The sequence below is a fragment of the Sminthopsis crassicaudata genome, chromosome 1, assembly GCF_048593235.1.
Source record: "Sminthopsis crassicaudata isolate SCR6 chromosome 1, ASM4859323v1, whole genome shotgun sequence".
Lineage (NCBI taxonomy): Eukaryota > Metazoa > Chordata > Mammalia > Dasyuromorphia > Dasyuridae > Sminthopsis > Sminthopsis crassicaudata.
The window spans coordinates 573,796,923-573,815,645 of NC_133617.1; the positions used below are offsets into that span (position 1 = coordinate 573,796,923).

Genomic DNA, 18,723 nt, shown 5'->3' on the forward strand with positions numbered 1-18,723 from the left:
ATTGCAAAGAGCAATGTATGCCTCTACATTTGCAATCACCCTATGGAAGAATGCTTTGAATTTCCTATAACTAATTTACACAATTCAAAATGACATAGTAAAAATCTAAAGAATCTTTTTTCAAAGTGGCTTTACTTCTGCTTTCAAAATTTGTAATTCACTTTACTACTTGGCTACTTATGAAAAAACAGAAGCAATTATTTAGGTAAGTGAAGTCATGTATCTCTATATTTTACTTATTTTCTACAAAGAATTTAAATTATGATGAGAAACTATCATTTTCCCACATAATTTGAAGAAAGCAAATTATTTTATACCATCATTTGACAGAAAGTTGATGATTCAGTATTGAACTGGCTATTTCAAAAGCTTAATTTTGCTAAATTAGAAATGATATATATTTTAGTCAGAATCAATATTAGTAAAATAACAAAGCATCATGGTCCCTGGGGACTCAGTGCCTGCCTGCTATTCAGGAATACTTCTCAGGACTTCCTGAAGGAAGCATCCTAGAGGAGTCTGATTCAAACTCACTCACCTCATGCTTGAGACCCCTCCTGTATCAAAACTTATGTCGCATGTTGTTAGGATTACTAGGTGAGAACTCAGGTCCTCTGGACTATAGGGGAAAATTAGATAAAAAGTAAGCAAACACCAACAAAAAAGAAGAAAATACTATCTTGTGATCCACATTCAGTCCCCCTAGTTCTCTCTCTAGATGCAGATGGCTCTCTCCATCACAAGGCTATTGAACTGGCTTGAATCACCTCATTGTTGAAAAGAGCCAAGAACATCACAGTTGATCCTCACATAATCTTGTTGCTGTGTACAATGTTCTCTTGGTTCTACTCACTTCACTTAGCATCAGTTCATGTTTCTTCAGGGCTTTCTGAAATCATCGGCTGATCATTTCTTATAGAACAATAATATTCCATAAAATTCATATACCTTACTTATTTAACCATTCTCCAACTGATGAGTATCCACTCAGTTTCCAGTTCCTTGTCATTCCAAAAAGGACAACTATAAACATTTTTGCACATGTGGGTTCTTTCCCCTTTTTATGATTTATTTGGGATACAGATTCAGTAGAAACTCTACTGAATCAGAGGATATGCACAGTTTGATTACCCTTTGGGCATAACTTCAAATTGCTTTCCAGAATGGTTGGATCAATTCAAAACTTTAGCAACAATGTATTAGTGTGCCAGTTTTCCCATATCCCCTCCAATATTTTTTATTTTCTTTTCCTGTTACCTTAGCCAATCTGAGAGATGTGAAGTAGTACTTCAGAGTTGGTTTTTTTTTTTTTATTTCTCTCATCAATAGTGATTTTGAGCATTTTTTTTTCATATTAGAACTTCATTTCTAAGTGGATGTCCCAGAGACATCTCAAAATAATGATAAAACTAGAACTCATCTTTTATCTAAAATAAAAACTTTTTTTTTTTATAAAAGCCCATTTTTGTTGAAAACATATTACCAGTCACTCAAGTTTATAACCAAGAATTAGCCTCATTTCTTTAGTTCATCTTAACCCTCTTCACTTCTTTTTGCCCTTACATTCCAGCATTTGTATGTCATATTAATTCCATCTCCAAAATACTCTTGTAGCGAGCTGTCGTCTCCAGAAGCTGCCAGATCGCTCTCTGGGAAGAGATCTGCTGTGTCTACTCAAATCTCTCAGACAGATTCTTCTTCCTGTAGTGAACCGTTGTCTCCAGGTACTTGCTGTTAACTCTTGTCCAGAGAAGTGACTTCCCTTCCTGCAGAGAGCCGACTTCCCTTCCTGCAGAGAGCTGCATCAAGCCAGATGTAGTGCAGAGTCTTCTCCTTGAATCCTGGCTCTGAATCTCCTCCAGCTCTTATCCTTCTCCAGGCAGACTAACTTTCCAGGCCCACTGTTGTGTCTTTTATCCTCCCAGAGAATGGGCGTGGGATAATGCAAGGGCTTCTGGGAAGAACCACTTCAGCCAATGAGCTTGCTCCTTCTAGCTTGCTCCTTCTATCAAGTCAACCTGAGTTCTCACCTTGTAATTGTCCAGACAACCTGAATTCTCACCTTGTCACTGTCCAGACAACCTGAGTTCTCACCTAGTAATCCTAACAGCATGTTCTACCCTTGGGGTGCTGATCTTGTCTAGGAAAATGACAAACTAGACTATTTCACTGTGGAATGATTTTTAATAAAGTTAATAGCTCTCCAAATGGCAGTCTTTTATAAACAATGTGTGATGATGTAACACAAATATGTTAACATGATTGTTGAATTTTAGGTAACTAAAGAAGACCAGTTGAGAAAAAATAAAAGATCTGGATCATGCAGACTTTTTGATACCCCTCAAACACACTTGAAGGCTTTATCTATTCTGTGTACAAGTAGGAATGACCTCTATGCTATGTTGAAGGATGCCAAGTGTTTATGAGGCAGTTAGATGACTAACCCATAGAGCTAGTCCCTATATCTTAGGGAAATTGGCTGGATAATTAAATGGGGCCAGAACTGAATGGGAACAAAAATGTAGAACGGATTGGATTTTTTTTTCTTTCACTGAACCCTAAGCTTCTTCCTGAAGCAAATAAATAAATAAAAGACTGATATTCTGTAATATTCTTCTCTAAAATGTAATAAGTCTCTGGGAGCAGGTTTCTTGGGGGGCTTCAGGGAGCAGCCTTCATTTCAGTTCAGTAATCACGAGTGCAGCCAGGGATTAAAGTCCAAATCCTTTTTTGTCACCTTCAAAGTCTTGTCTCCTTCACTTGGGACACGGCTAGTTTTTCTGGAGGCCTTCCAGATCTTAGTTTCAGTGTTCTCCACAGGACAGCCTGCCACTACTTCTCTGTCTTCCTTTGTTCTGCCCGACTACCTTCTCTGGCTTCTAAATCTCCCCGACTTCCAAGGCTTTGTGCCCTTCTGGCCCTGAGAGCCCCTCCTTATATGTATACATTTTTTCATAAGTTGTATACACCAATCATTATATCACTAGGAAACCATATTTGTTGTAGGACTAAATCAGTGCTAAACTAAATTTAACCATTGTCTCCTCAATTCCACTCAGTACCTTGTTTCAAGTTCTGGTCCATAACATCTTGTAGGATCAGATCAATCATACTGAACCATGCTAAATTAGTTAACTATTGTCTCGAACTATTGAGACCTTGTTTCAAGTTCTGGCCCATAACAATATTCTCTGGTGGTACACTGTGACTATTGTTGTTTGGCCTTCATTCTCAAAGATCAAGACATCAGGCAGGTGATGCTATGACATGCAAATGAATTGGATTTCAATGGGAGGGCTAGGCAAGGTCACCTGCCTCATTTTCTGGGTCTAGTGGCCAGATAAGGATTAGGACAACTAGAGAGAGCTTTTCTTAGTAAAATGAAAGCAATTTTGTTAATTACTCTGGGTCATCATTATCAGCATCAACTATATAGTGGGCTCTGCTGTCAGAAGAACTTAGACTGAATTCCCTAATTTGATAAAGTACACATTTTTGAATAAATGAAATCACTTCTCGTCTCAATTAATTACTAAGTCTCAGTCAATTACTAAGCAGAACTTTTTACACTTCCCTCCTAAGTTGGTAACCCATATGCAAGGTGTCTCAAAAGTCTTGATGTATAATAGCTCCTAAAGCTTACAGACTTTACTCATTTCTTTTTTACTTCTAATCTACTAAAACTTAAAATTGCACTAAAATTTTTGGAACATAGAAAAGTTCCTATAAATATCATACCCTGAGAGGCTATTGTGGTATATCTTCTAGTTCCTGTATATATTATTTCGTTGAACCTAGCTGTCAGCTGACACTTCTCAGTGCTATCAATATGCTTCCTCTAGGAACTTTCGCTGCTTCCCACATAACTCACAATTTTCTATGTTGTCTAAAGAACTAAAAGTTGCCAAGGGAAAGCATATTATCAAATTTGTTAAAAGTCAATAACTTGTCATAACAGCTCAATATGATAAGTCAAGAAATGCCAGCATTTATAAGGAATCAAAATTTCATGTCACCTATGTAATTCAGTGGGTATAAATAATCACTGAACTGGATTTGAAATCAATGGACAGAGATCTAATATATGTACATTTTTATTTATGTAGGAGGGCCACAAAATATATTGAATAGGACACTGGACTTGAGGTCAAGAGGACCCAAGTTCAAATCCTGTCTCTCCTACACATTGACTTTGTAACCCTGAGAAAATTACTAAACCTCTGTTAACCTGAGCTTCCTTATCTATATAATGAGGGGTCTTGAACATCCCTTCCAGTTCTAAGATCTTGCCTATCCCTTGGGTTCAGATCCCAGTTTTGATGACATAGTCCCCATGTGGCTTTAGATGAAAGGGGAAAAGTGAAGGAATATAAACATTTATTAAGCACCAGTAAATGCCAGGCAGTGTGATAAGGGGTTATCACAAATATCACCTCATGAAGCCCTCAAAAAAAACCTCGTGAAACAGATGTTATTATTCCCATTTTACAAATGAAGAAACTGACATAGACATAACTTGCCCAGAATCCACCCATTAGGTGTCTAAGATTGGATCTGAATTCAAGTCTTCCTCCCTCCAGGCTCAATGCTCTATCCATTGCACTATCTATTTGTGGCTAAGTGACTCACTCTTTCAATCACAGTTTTTTCATCTCTAAAATGAGGCAGGTGCTGTGATGGACTTGGCTCTTTTCAACAATGAGTTGATTCAAGGCAATTCCAATAGACTTATGATGGAAAGTGCCATCTGCATCCACAGAGAAAACTATGGAGACTGAATATGGATCACAGCACAGTATTTTCACCTCATTTTTTTCCCCTTTTGATCTGATTTTTCTTGCGCAGCATGATAAATGTGGAAATATGTTTAGAAGAACTGCACATGTTTAATCTATATTGGATTACTTGCTGTTTAGGGAAGGAGGGTGAGGAGAAGGAAGAAAAATTTGAAACAAGGCTTTGCAAGGGTGAATGTTTAAAACCATCTATATGTATTTTGAAAAATAAAAAGCTACTATTATTTTTAAAAAAGAAAAGAAAATTCAAATGGTCTAAGACAATAACCATAATAAGAAGGCCAAAGAACCTATAAACCACTTTATTCATCAAAAATTTTATTCTGCCAAAGAGAGAGGTTTCCTGTCCAAGAACTAGAGCAATTTATGACATAAATTCGTTTAAAAAATGTTGAGGAGAGTAACAGATTATATGCAATATTTCCTCCTCCCTATTTTCCTCTCCCACATGAAAGGAAAAATTGTTCAGATAGAAATGAGTTTATACTAAGCTTGGTACAACACTGAGTTAAATCATTTAAACAAATTCCTTATAGGAGAATCTGAAAATGAAATATGAAGGAGGACACCACGAAATTTTAAAAAAAATTTGACTGGAAATTGAGTGGATGCCTATCAATTGGAGAATGGCTGAATAAATTATGTTATATGAATATTATGGAATATTATTGTTCTGTAAGAAATGACCAGCAGGATGATTTCAGAAAGGCATGGAGAGACTTACACTAACTGATGCTGAGTGAAATGAGCAGGACCAGGAGATAGTTGTATACTTCAACAACAATACTATATGATGATCAATTCTGATGGATGTGGCCATTCAACAACAATACTATATGATGATCAATTCTGATGGATGTGGCCATTTTTAACAATGAAATGAACCAAATCAGTTCCAATAGAACAGTAATGAACTGAACCAGCTACATCCAGCAAAAGAACTCTGGGAGATGAATATGAACATAGAATTCCCAATCCCTCTATTTTTGTCTGCCTGCATTTTTTACTTCCTTCACAGGTTAATTGTATACTATTTCAAAGTACAGCAAAATAACTGTATACATATATTGTATTTTAACTTATACTTTAACATTTAACATGTATTAGTCAACCCGCCATCTAGGGGAGAGGATGGGGGGAAAAGGGGAAAAACTGGAACAAAAGGTTTTGCAATTAATTGTTAATGCTGAAAAATTACCCATGCATATATCTTGTAAATAAAAAACTATAATAAAAAAATTCTGGCAATAGATGAACAAATGAATGAGTAAATAATTAAAATGAAATGAGGGATTTGGGTAAGATGATCTTTAAGATTGTTGTGTCATGGTTTCCTTTTATTGTTCTGCCTCAGTTTCCCTAAATTGTTTTGCCTCAATCCCCCTGGTGGCAACTCCCTTCCTGATTATTAGGACTGATATAACTTAGGGCTGATTACTCTAGGGTCATAAACCATAAATATTTAATCTCAGATAAGGGGGAGGTCTTCTTATTTCAGACATCCTGGCTCCAAGTCCTCCTAAGTTATCAAGAATTTGTGATCCTCACCCCCCAACCTGTCAGAACCAGATTTATGGTCCATTCTGGGAAATTCCCACTCACCAGTGCTCACTCCATTCCACCCCCCCCCACCTTTGTGTCCCCTGATCACTAGAGCCCTATAAAAATCCTTGGAATCTCACATGTGATGCTGAATATTTTGAGACAAAAGTCCAATTCACCCCAGAGGGCAAAATGGATTCTGCTCTGCCCCCAGACAATCTCTTCCTCTCAGAAATTCAAATAAAATATTAAAAATTCTCTAATCTCTATTTTGCCTCAGTTTCTCCAGAATTACAAGGTCTCATCCAGTTCTAAATCTGTGATTGCTAACATATATACTTTCAGCCAATTGAGTTCTTTTGCCATATTATCTTACAATTCAAACACAGAAAAAATGTCCAAAGAACTAAGATATTTGTATTGTTTTTATTGTAAAAGCTTGTTTATTGTTGTAAAGGCTTATTCATTGCAAAGAAAACTAGATAGTGAAGCAGATACAGCACTAAACTTGGGAGTCAGAAAAACCTGAGTTCAAATCTAGCGTTAAAGCAATTATTAACTGTGTGACTCCTGAGCAAGTCAGCCTCTCTGTGGCAGGGTAAAATGTAAAATGTAAATACATGTAAAATGTAAAATGATATGTAAAATAAAAATAACAATAGTACCTACCTCCTAGAGTTGTAAGGATCAAATACATTTTAAAGCATTTAGTATAGTTACTGGAATATAGTAGGCAAGTAAGTGCTTATTTCCTTCCTTCCTTAAGCATTCTAAATGAAAACTAATCATAGTAATTGGTGAAAGGATATAAACAGAAAATTTTCTAAGGAAGAAATTTAAACTCGCAATAGCCATATCTCTTAAAATGTTCCAAATCACTAATAATTAGAGAAATATAAATTAAAGCCATTCGATGGTTTTCCTTCATTCTCATAAGATTGGCAAAATTGACAAAAAAAGAAAAATGACAAATGTTGAAAGGACAGAGGGATAATGGGAACATTAATGCACTGTTCCTGGAGCTGAGAATTGGTATAGCCATTCTGGAAAGCAATTTGGAACTATTCCCAAAAAGTTAATAAAGTATGTATTTCCGCTGACCTAGCTACAATATTTCTAGGCTTACAACCAAAAGGAGATCAAAAGAAGGAGGAAAAGATGAAAAATATTCATAGCAGCTCTTTTTGCAGTGGCAAAAAAAATTGAAAACTAGGTAAGTATCTATCAATCAAGGAATGACTAAATAAATTATGATATGTGGTATAAACAAATAGTATTGTACTATAAGAAATTTTGGAGATAAGTTTCTATGAAATATGAGACATGTATAAACTGAAACAGAAAGAAATAAGCAAAACCAAGTGAACAATTTATACACTAATAATAACATTGTAAAGACAAACTCTAAAAAACTTTAATCACTGCAATGACAAATCACAATTCTAGAGACCTCATGATGAAGCATGTTAACGAATTCCTGACAACTATGATTGTTGAGACCAGATCTTCTTCTGATCCCGAACTTTTCACCTCTTGAGAGAAAAAGGCAAGAGTTCCTGCCCAGCAATTTTCATCTACCCCAAAGTTATTTTCCCCCTGTGTCCAGGAATCCTTCACATCATACTTATCTCAAGACTCAGGTGAGAAGAGCATCTTTTACAGTTCCTGTCCCCTTGGAAAGCCCAAAAGGTTTGAGTCTGGTGATTTCTATTTGTGGCAACAACAAGACAACTTCTACTCTTGCTGCTACCTTGATCTCCCAACCACAACATGGAGAATTTTTGTTGTAAAGAGGAGAGACTATCCCTTTGACACCAGGACTTCTAACTTCTGCTAAACCTACACCTTGAGGGAAGAAGAGGAAAGTGTTTGGGGAATGAGATTTCCTTCTTCTATTGTTAAGGCTTCTCATCCACTTCACCACTCCTATACACATGCTGCTGAATAAAGATGGGAGAAAATCAAGCAATCATTCAGACTGAATCTATTACAAATTTGTGTAACACATCCTCAACTCGGCCCTCACTATAGCAATCCTACTATAGCTTCCTTATTAATTCATTATCCCACTCTCTTCAGTGGGTATTCTAAACCTTTTCTTCCTTCCTCAAACCTCCCATGGCTCTTATTCCCACCATCATCTCAGCTGATTTATTAACTATCTATAATCAACAAACTAGCTGAAATGCTAACAGCCACACAATTGGTTTATTTCTTTTTCTTTTGGTTTTTTTATTTCATTGTTAGAGGTAAATCTTAATTGGGAAATTCCTCCTGCTGATACATTTCTGAAATCTGTATCTCTGAGAGTTGCCTATGTTACTAAGAGGTTAAGTGGCTTGCTCCATGTCATACAACCAGTATATATCAAAGGAAAGACTTGAATCCATTCTCACTCTAAGGCCTCTATCCATTACACAACCCTGCTTCTCCAACAACTCCAAAGTTGAGATTATGGATAGAATCAAGATATAGAAACCACAAAGCCCTTTGGAAGTCCTACTTTCCTGTTATTTGCATCACTGTTTTCATGGTGTCCTTCTTTCCCTAAAAATAAATAAATTAATAAAGCTTTTAACAGCACTATAAAATGTGAATTTACTTTGAAAATGAAAGTGAATTAATATTTATTTTGTCTTTAGAATTTCATAATACCTCTTCAGATAATTGCAGACATCCTGGGGTGCAGCAAAACTAGGATCAGGAATCAGTGAATTAATGACTTGAGAAAGCTCATTTATCATTATCATCCGGAATAAACATTTACTGAATACCTACAATGTGCATCTCCATTCATTTTTACGTATGTTAAATACATATGACTTCCCTGAATTTTAACTTGGTTTTAATAATTAGCATATTAATTACTTAGCAAAGTATACTTGGTACAATCACATTCATATTTTTTACTTAGTATTTTCATTGACCATTTACCTATTTTTGTCTTAAAGCTAATAATTATTTGAAGAGAAATAATTAGCATTTATTGAGAACTATTTTATCAATTATTCTATTTCTTAATTAATATTCTTAATTCTTAATGAATCTGTACTTCACCAATATAGATACTCTGTTTATGAAAATAGAAAACAACACTTCCATAACTTTGTATATGATATTCAAGAGTTCCAAATGATGAAAATTCACCATCCGGCAGCAAACCTTGTAATGAATTTTTCAGAATTGGGCCAAGTTGGTCATCATACAATAGACAGAGCTCTTTGCTAAGGCTATCTTGGAGGCCCTTCACTTTGGGAGGGTATCTCAAAGATTGTGCTCTACTGGCATTGCCTTTGTGAACCTAGAATCACTTTCATACATCAAATGAATAATAATGTGCACATTATTTCAGTGGAGGATTTATTCAGTCAATTATAAATAACAATATTTGGACATATGAATCTCTTTTGGATTAAAAAAAAAATCCAAAAATCCACTTAAAATCCTTAAGGCAAATGACATATTTGAAGTTTTGATTACTCCAAGCACCATCACTCTTCCAATGTGCAATAAGGACCATTGGCAGTTGAAATCATTGTATGACACTGGTTCTTATGTTTATTCTACAAGAAATTTGAAGCAGGTATTTTTCTTTTTTGGCTATTGCTGAGGATTTCTCTGAAACTTTCTATCTGTATTAGTTTGACAAAAGTCCCATTTAGTGGAAAGCCCCAGGGTAAAAATCCTTTTTCAGCCTACCATACTATTGCTGTTTTTATGACTTTATCATTTTCATAATTTAAAAAAAAAAGCAGTCTGCACGTATATCCTGAGGCCTAGAAGAAAAAAGAAATTTTAAGATTGCTGACTTTTTTTAACAGTGAAAACAGAAAGAAAATGTGCTTAATAACCATCCCTTGTATCTCTTCACAAAAAAGAAATTAAATTTCATTAGTTGTATTATTTATCTCAAACAAAAGAAACTAAACCAAGACAATACCATGACTATTTAGTAATTTCTTTTAAGAAATATGTGTGGATAACTTTCTTATATTAATCAAAAATCAGGACCAGAATAATCCTATTTAGGGGAAGGCATTCAAATAAATGAAGAAGTTAGAGATAAAAAAAATAATTCAAAGATATGTCAACTAAATTTGAATTCTTAAACAGACTCAATCACTTAAGAAATCAACACCAAATATTCTCTAAAAGGGGTATTAATCATGTTTATCATCAATAGTCAACACTATATGGTTTCTAGTCCTATATGTTAGATAATCACAATGTTATTTATTTTAATCTTTTGAATAAAAGTTTTCCTGTATGTCATTCAACTAGTTTCTCTAAAATTTCCAAAGGCTTAATTAAACTATTGAGTATAAGAGTGAATTTATCAAAATGAAATGTTCTATAATTTGCTATTTATTTCTTCAAGAAGTTATGCATAACTAAAATGAAAAATCTAAAATCTGATGAATATGCCCATTGATGATCATCAAATTATCATAGTGAGCTTCTGCTGCCACTTTAAAAACAAACAAACAAACAAACAAAAAAAGTATTTATTTGTGAGACAGCTGGGATCACACAGCTAGAAAGTATTAAGTGCCTGAGGCAGAATTTGAACTCAGGTTTTCCTGACTTCATGGCTAGTGCTCTATCCAGTGAGCCATCTAGCTGTCCCTATTTACTTATTTAAGGATGGTTTCTATCTCCAACAAAAGCTGCTGGAATAGAAAAATTTTTGTTAAAAATTATGAATGGCACTTTGTTATTATTTCAAATTTAAAATGTTTAGTTTCTTAACTCTATAATGATTAAAAGATTATATTAAAACAAACTATTAGCCAAACATATCAACATATAAATGCTAATGAAGTGCTCAGCTGCAATCTGAAAAAAAATTAGTTTATGCTATAATTATTCTTCTCTTCAGGCTATATCTAACGGTTCTAACCTATACAATAGCCTTCTCTATCACTGGTAAAACAGAGATGTTAAAACATTGTAAAACTCATTGTCACAAAAATTATCATTACACAAATTAAAAGACTGCATAGGTTAAGTAATACTTCTCAAAAAACATCAAGCAAAAGTCAACTGCCCTCAGTGCCTCAGTTTCTTCTTCTATAAACTGGGAACAATGATACTTACACTGCTTACTTACACTGCTTACTTCACAGAATTGGTAAGGAATACATCTTGCAATTATAAAATGTCATATAAATTATTTTTATTATTTTTCCCATCTCTTAACATGAAGATCATGGAAGTATTACAAAGTAACCATAAATTTACAAGTGTGGTAGTGCTACTATCCTTGGTAATTTAAAAAAAAAAAGAAAGAAAGAAAGAAAGAACGTTTATCATAAAAATCACTGTATATCTTTTATTTGTGGTCCTTTTGTTTTCACCCTTTAATGACCTTGGAGTGACCCCTTAGCTGGATCTCTCACCAAGCTTTTTAAAATTGGTTTTACCCTCTAATGCGCCTTTGCTTTATGAGGCAACACTGATCACAATCTTCTAGTATCCTCCATAATATTTCACAAATGAGTTTAGATTCTAAAATGGTGTTACCCTTGGCTGACAAATCTTTTCACTTGGCAAGCATGTCAACTAAAACACTTTATAAGCTCTCTGGTTCTCATTGTTATAGAAACTGATTTATACTGGTTATGGTTCTTTGAAATTATTTTAGTCTGTATCTGTTTCTTCTTCCATCCATATCCTATTTTTCAATCATCAGTAACTTGGAGCTGCTAAAATTGCAGATTGGAGCTTAATTCATGTTGGAGTTATTTTAATTGCGTGCCATATCCTATACTCATTTTTATTCTTCCAACTTAGTGCCAATTTTGATCTTTGCTCTAACAAGTCAGTGGTCTATCTAGATATAGACAATCAATTCAGGAATTACTTTTACTTCAATAAGGAGTTCTCTTTCCTGACTTTCAAAATACATTCATTTTTTACCTGCCATGTTTAACACCATACTAATTTTTCTTTAATAGACAGTATTCATGATATGTGAAAGGCTTCTGTGCAATTCTTTGGCCTCTTCCTTATTCCTAATTCATATTTTATATTTCTCACTATCTTTACCTATGCCCATCAATTGGAGAATGGCTGAATAAATAATTGATGGATTTAATACGCTATCAAACTGAGTTGATCTGATTTGAAGTATCAAATTCTTTTTACAATATGACTATTTCTTCATCCTGCATAATGCAATGTTGATGTATAAACTGCAATTACTTTTATGGCAATATTTTTCACAAATATGTATGAAGTACAATACAATACAAAATGATCAAATGGCTTATCAAATGATATTTCTTGCTAACTTTAAACAATAAAACTGATTCTGCTAACTCCTTTATTTGCCTTTCCAAGGAAAACTTTATACCCTTAAATTTATCTGCAATCATTTATTTCTTTGTCTTGTTTGCAGAATTTCAAGACTGATACAATTTCAGCAGTACATCTACCTGGACAACCATAAAAGGTACTATCAAGGATACAAATGAGAGATAGGCCAACAATAAATTAACCAGCAATTGTTACAGTGCTAGTCTGTGTCAAACAGTATACTGTGCCACATGTTAGGGAGTGGGGAAGAAACAAATACAAAAGTTAAAAGTTCATGCCCTCAAAGAATTTCTAATTTATTTATCATGCAATGTGTGATCAATTATTCAACATCTATCAGGAACTTACTATTTGGCAAGCACCATGCTAGGTACCAGAGACATAAATAACAAGAATGAATTAATCTATTCTCTCAAGTACTATGATAAGTAACAGAGATTGGACAGTGCCTGAACATTCCATGGATATGTACAAAATATATGAAGAACCACAGGAAGGCCTAGAACAGGACTGGTAGGTCATCTAAATTGTTTTTTGAAAGACATAGACTTGTTCAAAGAACTATAACAGGATAGCAAAGTATAGAGGGTATAAAAATTGAACATACTAGTGATGTCCTAGATATGTTGAATTATCAAATTAATTTTCACTCATTTGTCCTATTTTGTCCTTAAAGACAAACAAAATGTCTATTAACTCTTTTCTGTGTAACAGTCTTTCAAATATTTAAAGATAGATATGATATCTTCTAGAAAATATATATAATTATAGCCAATTCTCTCAATTGTTCTTCAAGAAACGTCACTTCTAGATTTTTCACCAATGTTCATCTACTTGTGGAACATTCTGTTTTATTAATGTCCTTCTTTAAATATCAAGAATAATGTGTCAAATGTGATCTGACTATCTAAGAGTATAGTACGATAAATTCTTTGGATCTGGACATTATTCTTCCCTTTAAAGCACCTACATATTATGCTTTAGCCTGATAATGCTTGTGGTCACCTAAAGAAACAGGGGTTTTGTTGCTTGAACTTCTCTCAAGCTAAAACTCTCTTTTTGTACAACTGATTGTTCAAAAATTATAGTTATTCCTACTATACTTTATATTGGTTTTTTTCCCCCTTAGGCTGGGGTTAAGTGACTTGCCCTCACACTCACACAGCTAGGAAGTGTTAAGTATCTGAGACAAGATTTGAACTCAGGTCCTCCTGAATTCAAGGCTGGTGCTCTGTCCATTGCACCATCTAGCTGCCCCAGCATTGACAATTGCCAAGCCTTTTGTTCCAATTTTTCCCCTCCTTCCCCCCACCCCTTCCTCCAGATGGCGGGTTGACCAATACATGTTAAATATGTTAAAGTATAAGTTAAATACAATATATGTATACATGTCCAAACAGTTATTTTGTTGTTCAAAAAGAATAGGACTTTGAAATAGTATACGATTAGCCTGTGAAAGAAATCCAAAATGCAGGCAGACAAAATTAGAGGGATTGGGAACTCTATATGGTGATTCATAGTCATCTCCCAGAGTTCTTTCACTGGGTGTAGCTGGTTCAGTTCATTACTGCTCTATTGGAACTGATTTGGTTCATCTCATTGTTGGAGAGGGCCTTGTCCATCAGAGTTGATCATCATATATTATTGTTGTTGAAGTATATAATGATATCCTGGTCCTGCTCATTTCACTCAGCATCAGTTCATGTAAGTCTCTCCAGATCTTTCTGAAATCGTCCTGTTGGTCATTTCTTACAGAATGATAATATTCCATAATATTCATATTCTACAGTTTATTCAGCCATTCTCCAATTGATGGGCATCCACTCAGTTTCCAGTTTCTGGCCACTACAAAGAGAGCTGCCACAAACATTCTTGCAAATACAAGTCTTTTTCCCTTCTTTAAAATCTCTTTGGGATATAAGCCCAGTAGTAATGCTGCTGGATCAAAGGGTATGCACAGTTTGATAACTTTTTGAGCATAGTTCCAAATTGCTCTCCAGAATGGTTGGATGTATTCATAATTCCACCAACAATGTATGAGTGTCCCTGTTTGCCCACATCCCCTCCAAAATTGAGCATTATCTTTCCCTGTAATTCTAGCCAATCTGACAGGTGTGGATGGTATCTCAGAGTTGCCTTCATTTGCATTTCTCTGATTAATAATGACTTTGAGCATCTTTTCATATGGCTAGAAATAGTTTCAATCTGAAACAAATTTTAATCTTTATTTTCTCATCCATTGTATTACCTATCTCCCACATATCTGAGTTCTCCAAATTTTATACATAGAGTATACTATCAATATCTTCTTCTAAGTCACTGATAAAAGTGTTATACAGAACAGGAGCAAGCCCAGAGCACAATGACATGCCCCTACACCTTGCTCCTGGCTTAAAATACATCCTTTTTTCAATATGCTTTGAGCATAATGGTTCAATATTCTTTGGGCATAATGGTTCAACCTTTTATAAATCAATTTTACCGTACAAAAATATAAAAAGCAATGTATACTTCTGAAACATGTTTTAAAATCCTCAAAACTGTAGTTTAACTAAATCTGTTTCAGAATACTAGAAAACGTAACTAATCAGAATTAGTCTTTGCCTTGCACAGAGTTGAGGTATCTCTTGAGACATGACGAATGAAAACACTAAATAATGTTGCTTTACACAGTCTCTTTAAAGGTCTTGAAGCTCATTAATTATCACAAATCTACCAATAATTCTGCTGACAGAGTCTGTCCTACAAGTACATTTGTACCTGAACATCAATAGATTTTTTACATATCAAGATCAAGTTGTCCTGACAGAAATGAAGGGATATTTTATAATATTTATCTGTGGCAAGCATAATCAATCCTTGGCACAAAATTCACGCAAAATTTAAATTTAAAAGACATCCATTTCTGAGTTTTTAAAAAATTTGTCTGTTATCCATCAAATTAAATTCTACTTTTATATGTGTGATTTTTATGAAAATTGCAAACAGGAATAACATTTAATAATATGAAAAGATTATTTCTGAGACATTTTTAAATGAAAAGCTTGAGTGACAATTGTAATCAAACCATAGGAAAAAGAATGAGGCAAAAATCTTTGCTGAAGAGGAAAAAGCGAAACAATCCAACTATTGCCTGTTCGATATTTATTAAGCCAGGCACCAGGTATTATATTTGTTAAGATGAAGTCTAAAAAGCCCAATATTTGTAGTGGCACTGCATTTGGAACCACATTATTCCAACTTTTCTACCTAACTATAGCAGTCATTGTATTGGTAGTGGCTGATATTGCTACAAATTATTAAGTGATACTTCTACTAAAGTCCTGTTCTAATTCCCCCATGATATATAAGATTGGCTTTCAAAAGTTGTGCCAGTATAATATAACTTTATACGGATCCAACAGAGTTGAAAGGCTTCAGGTATGGGTCCAGTGACAGAACCCATGTCTGCTAAGTCCAAGGACTAGCTTAAAAAAATTTAGAGACACTCATTACCAGGTTGGCCAAGAGAGGATAAAAGTTTCAGTCCTTTCAGTTCTTAAAGATCATCAACTGAGTTATGGAAAGGTTATAATCAAGATCAATGAAGGCTACTCTACCACTGAAATCACAGGTTCTTGAAGAAGCAACTTCCTATTAGAGAGACTGGAGTACTATATCGCACATAGTGTCTACTTGAGGAATTGAACTAAACTGAAGAAGAGACATATTGGTCATAATAACTTATGGTACATACTAGAAGAGAAAATGTGCTGAAGAGGTTCTCTTTCCATCTTGTTTCCTTTTTATTTGCACAGAAACTAACTTCTTGAGAATAAGTATTGTTTTGCTTCATTCTTTGTATTTGTGTAGCTAGAAGAGTGTCTGGCATATAAAAAGCACTTAGTCTATCAAATCAACAAACTAACAAGTATTTATTAACAGTCATTTTTGTGTTGCTGCCTAATGCTAGAATAATCATTGGAAAATAATCTTAGATTTAAAAAAAAAAAAGCGCATAAATTTCCTTTAAAACATGGGTTCTTCCAAAAGAACACTGTAAACAGCAACAAGATCATGGGATAATCAAGTTCTGATGAATGTGGCTCTTTTCAACAATGAGATGATTCAGGCCAATTCCAATAGGCTTGTAATGAAAAAAGCCATTTGCACCCAGAGAGAAGACTGTGCTTTCTTTCTCATTTTTTTCCTTTTTGATCTGATTTTTCTAGTGCAGCATGATAATTGTGGAAAGAAGTGTACTAAACAATTAACTTGTTTAACATATATTGGATTACTTGCTGTCTGGGGAAGGGAAGGAGAATAAAATTGGAACACAAGGTTTTGCAAGGGTGAATGTTGAAAACTATCTTTGCAAATTTCTTTTTGAAATTTTGTTTTGAAAAATAAATTTTAATTTTTTGAATTTTTAACAAATATTTTGAAAATTTTCAAAAAAGTTTTTAAAAATAAAAATACTATTAAAAAAATTTTTTTTGATTTTTTTTTTTTTTTGCTGAAGCAATTGGGGTTAAGTGACTTGCCCAGGAAGATACAACTAAAATGTGTTAAGTGTCTGATCCAGATTTGAACTCAGGCCCTCCTGGCTTCAGGGCTAGTACTCTATCCACTGTGCCACTTAGCTGCCCCAAGTTGTTGTTGTTATTTTTTTTTTTAAAAAGGTTTTTCACATATTTAGAACCATAGGTCCCTCTGTCAGTCTGATGAAATTCATGGACCCTTTATCAGGATAATATTTTTAAATGAATGAAATAAAACAGAATTTTATGCATTTTTGAATGTATAAAATATACATCTAGCAAAATATTTTTTTAAGTTCATAAACCCCAAATTAAGAACTTCTAATTTAAAATGAACAGTCTAAACTAGCAAAGACTATTGGTAAATTATAGTACACAGAAAACAAAAATGTTAATGACAAAAGAAAGCCAGGGAGTTGTCTAAAAACTTAATTGTATCAGTATATAAAATTAGATGCCATTTGTCTTTAGAAACTTTATCAGGAGAATACTTTAGAATCACTGCCTTAAAACCCTCTTGAGCTTTTCCTTAATTTCTTAACAACAACAACAACAACAAAAAAAAATCTGTCCTGATTTGGTAACAATGTCTTCTGAAAAACAGTTCTAACAAATTATCTTCTTCAAACAGTCTATATAGAAATCCTGAAAATCAAAAGAGAGATGAACAAAATTGAAATTAAAAATTCTATTTAACTAATAATTAAAATTAAAATGTGATTATTGGAGAAAAGAAAATCAAAACAATAAAACAAGTCATTGGCTAATTAAATTTTAAAAAGAAAATCAAATTACCTATGAAGAAAAATGAGAAGAAAAGTGAATTTACAGACAATGAAAAAGAAATAAAAGTAATTAATAGATGTTTTGTCCAACTACATGACAACAAAATTAACGATATAAATTAAATGAATTGATATTTATAAAAACACAAATTGCCCACATTAACAGGATAAGAAATAGAATACTTAAATAACCCTATCTTTGAAAAAGAAATCAAACAAGTCATAAATAAATTCTCAAAGAAAGAAACCCTAGGAATAGAGGAATTTTAAATGAATTCTACCAAAAATTTAAAGAACAATTAATTCTAATATTATATAAATGGTTTGGAAAAATGGATAAAAATTCCTACCAAATTCTTTTTGTGACACAAACATGGTCTTAATAACTAAGCCCAGGAAAGAAAAAAGAAAGAAAACTATAGACATAATTCCCTAATGAATATCAATGCAAAAATTGTACATAAAATAATATCAATAAATTACAATATATCACAAAAATCATAGACTAAGACCAGGCTAGGTTTATACCAGTCCAATATAAAGAAAAATAATCTTAACTGTCCATATTAATGATAAAACCCACAAAAATTATTAGATTATTTGGCAGAAAAAGCTTTTGACCAAAAAAGAAAAACCCAACCCAAAAACACTTTTGACAAAAGCCATTTCTGTTTAAAAAAAAAAAAAACCACCTACTTACCAAAGCATAGTAATAATTACAGCTTCCCTTAAAATGACAAGAAATATCTATTTAAAACCAAG

At 33.6% G+C, this 18,723-nt stretch overlaps 1 protein-coding gene across 8 annotated transcripts in view; it reads right to left on the reverse strand.

Annotated features, from left to right (window-relative positions):
• ATG10 (autophagy related 10) overlaps positions 1-18,723 on the reverse strand; it is a 330,517-nt gene that overhangs the window by 200,112 nt on the left and 111,682 nt on the right. The window lies entirely within an intron of this gene.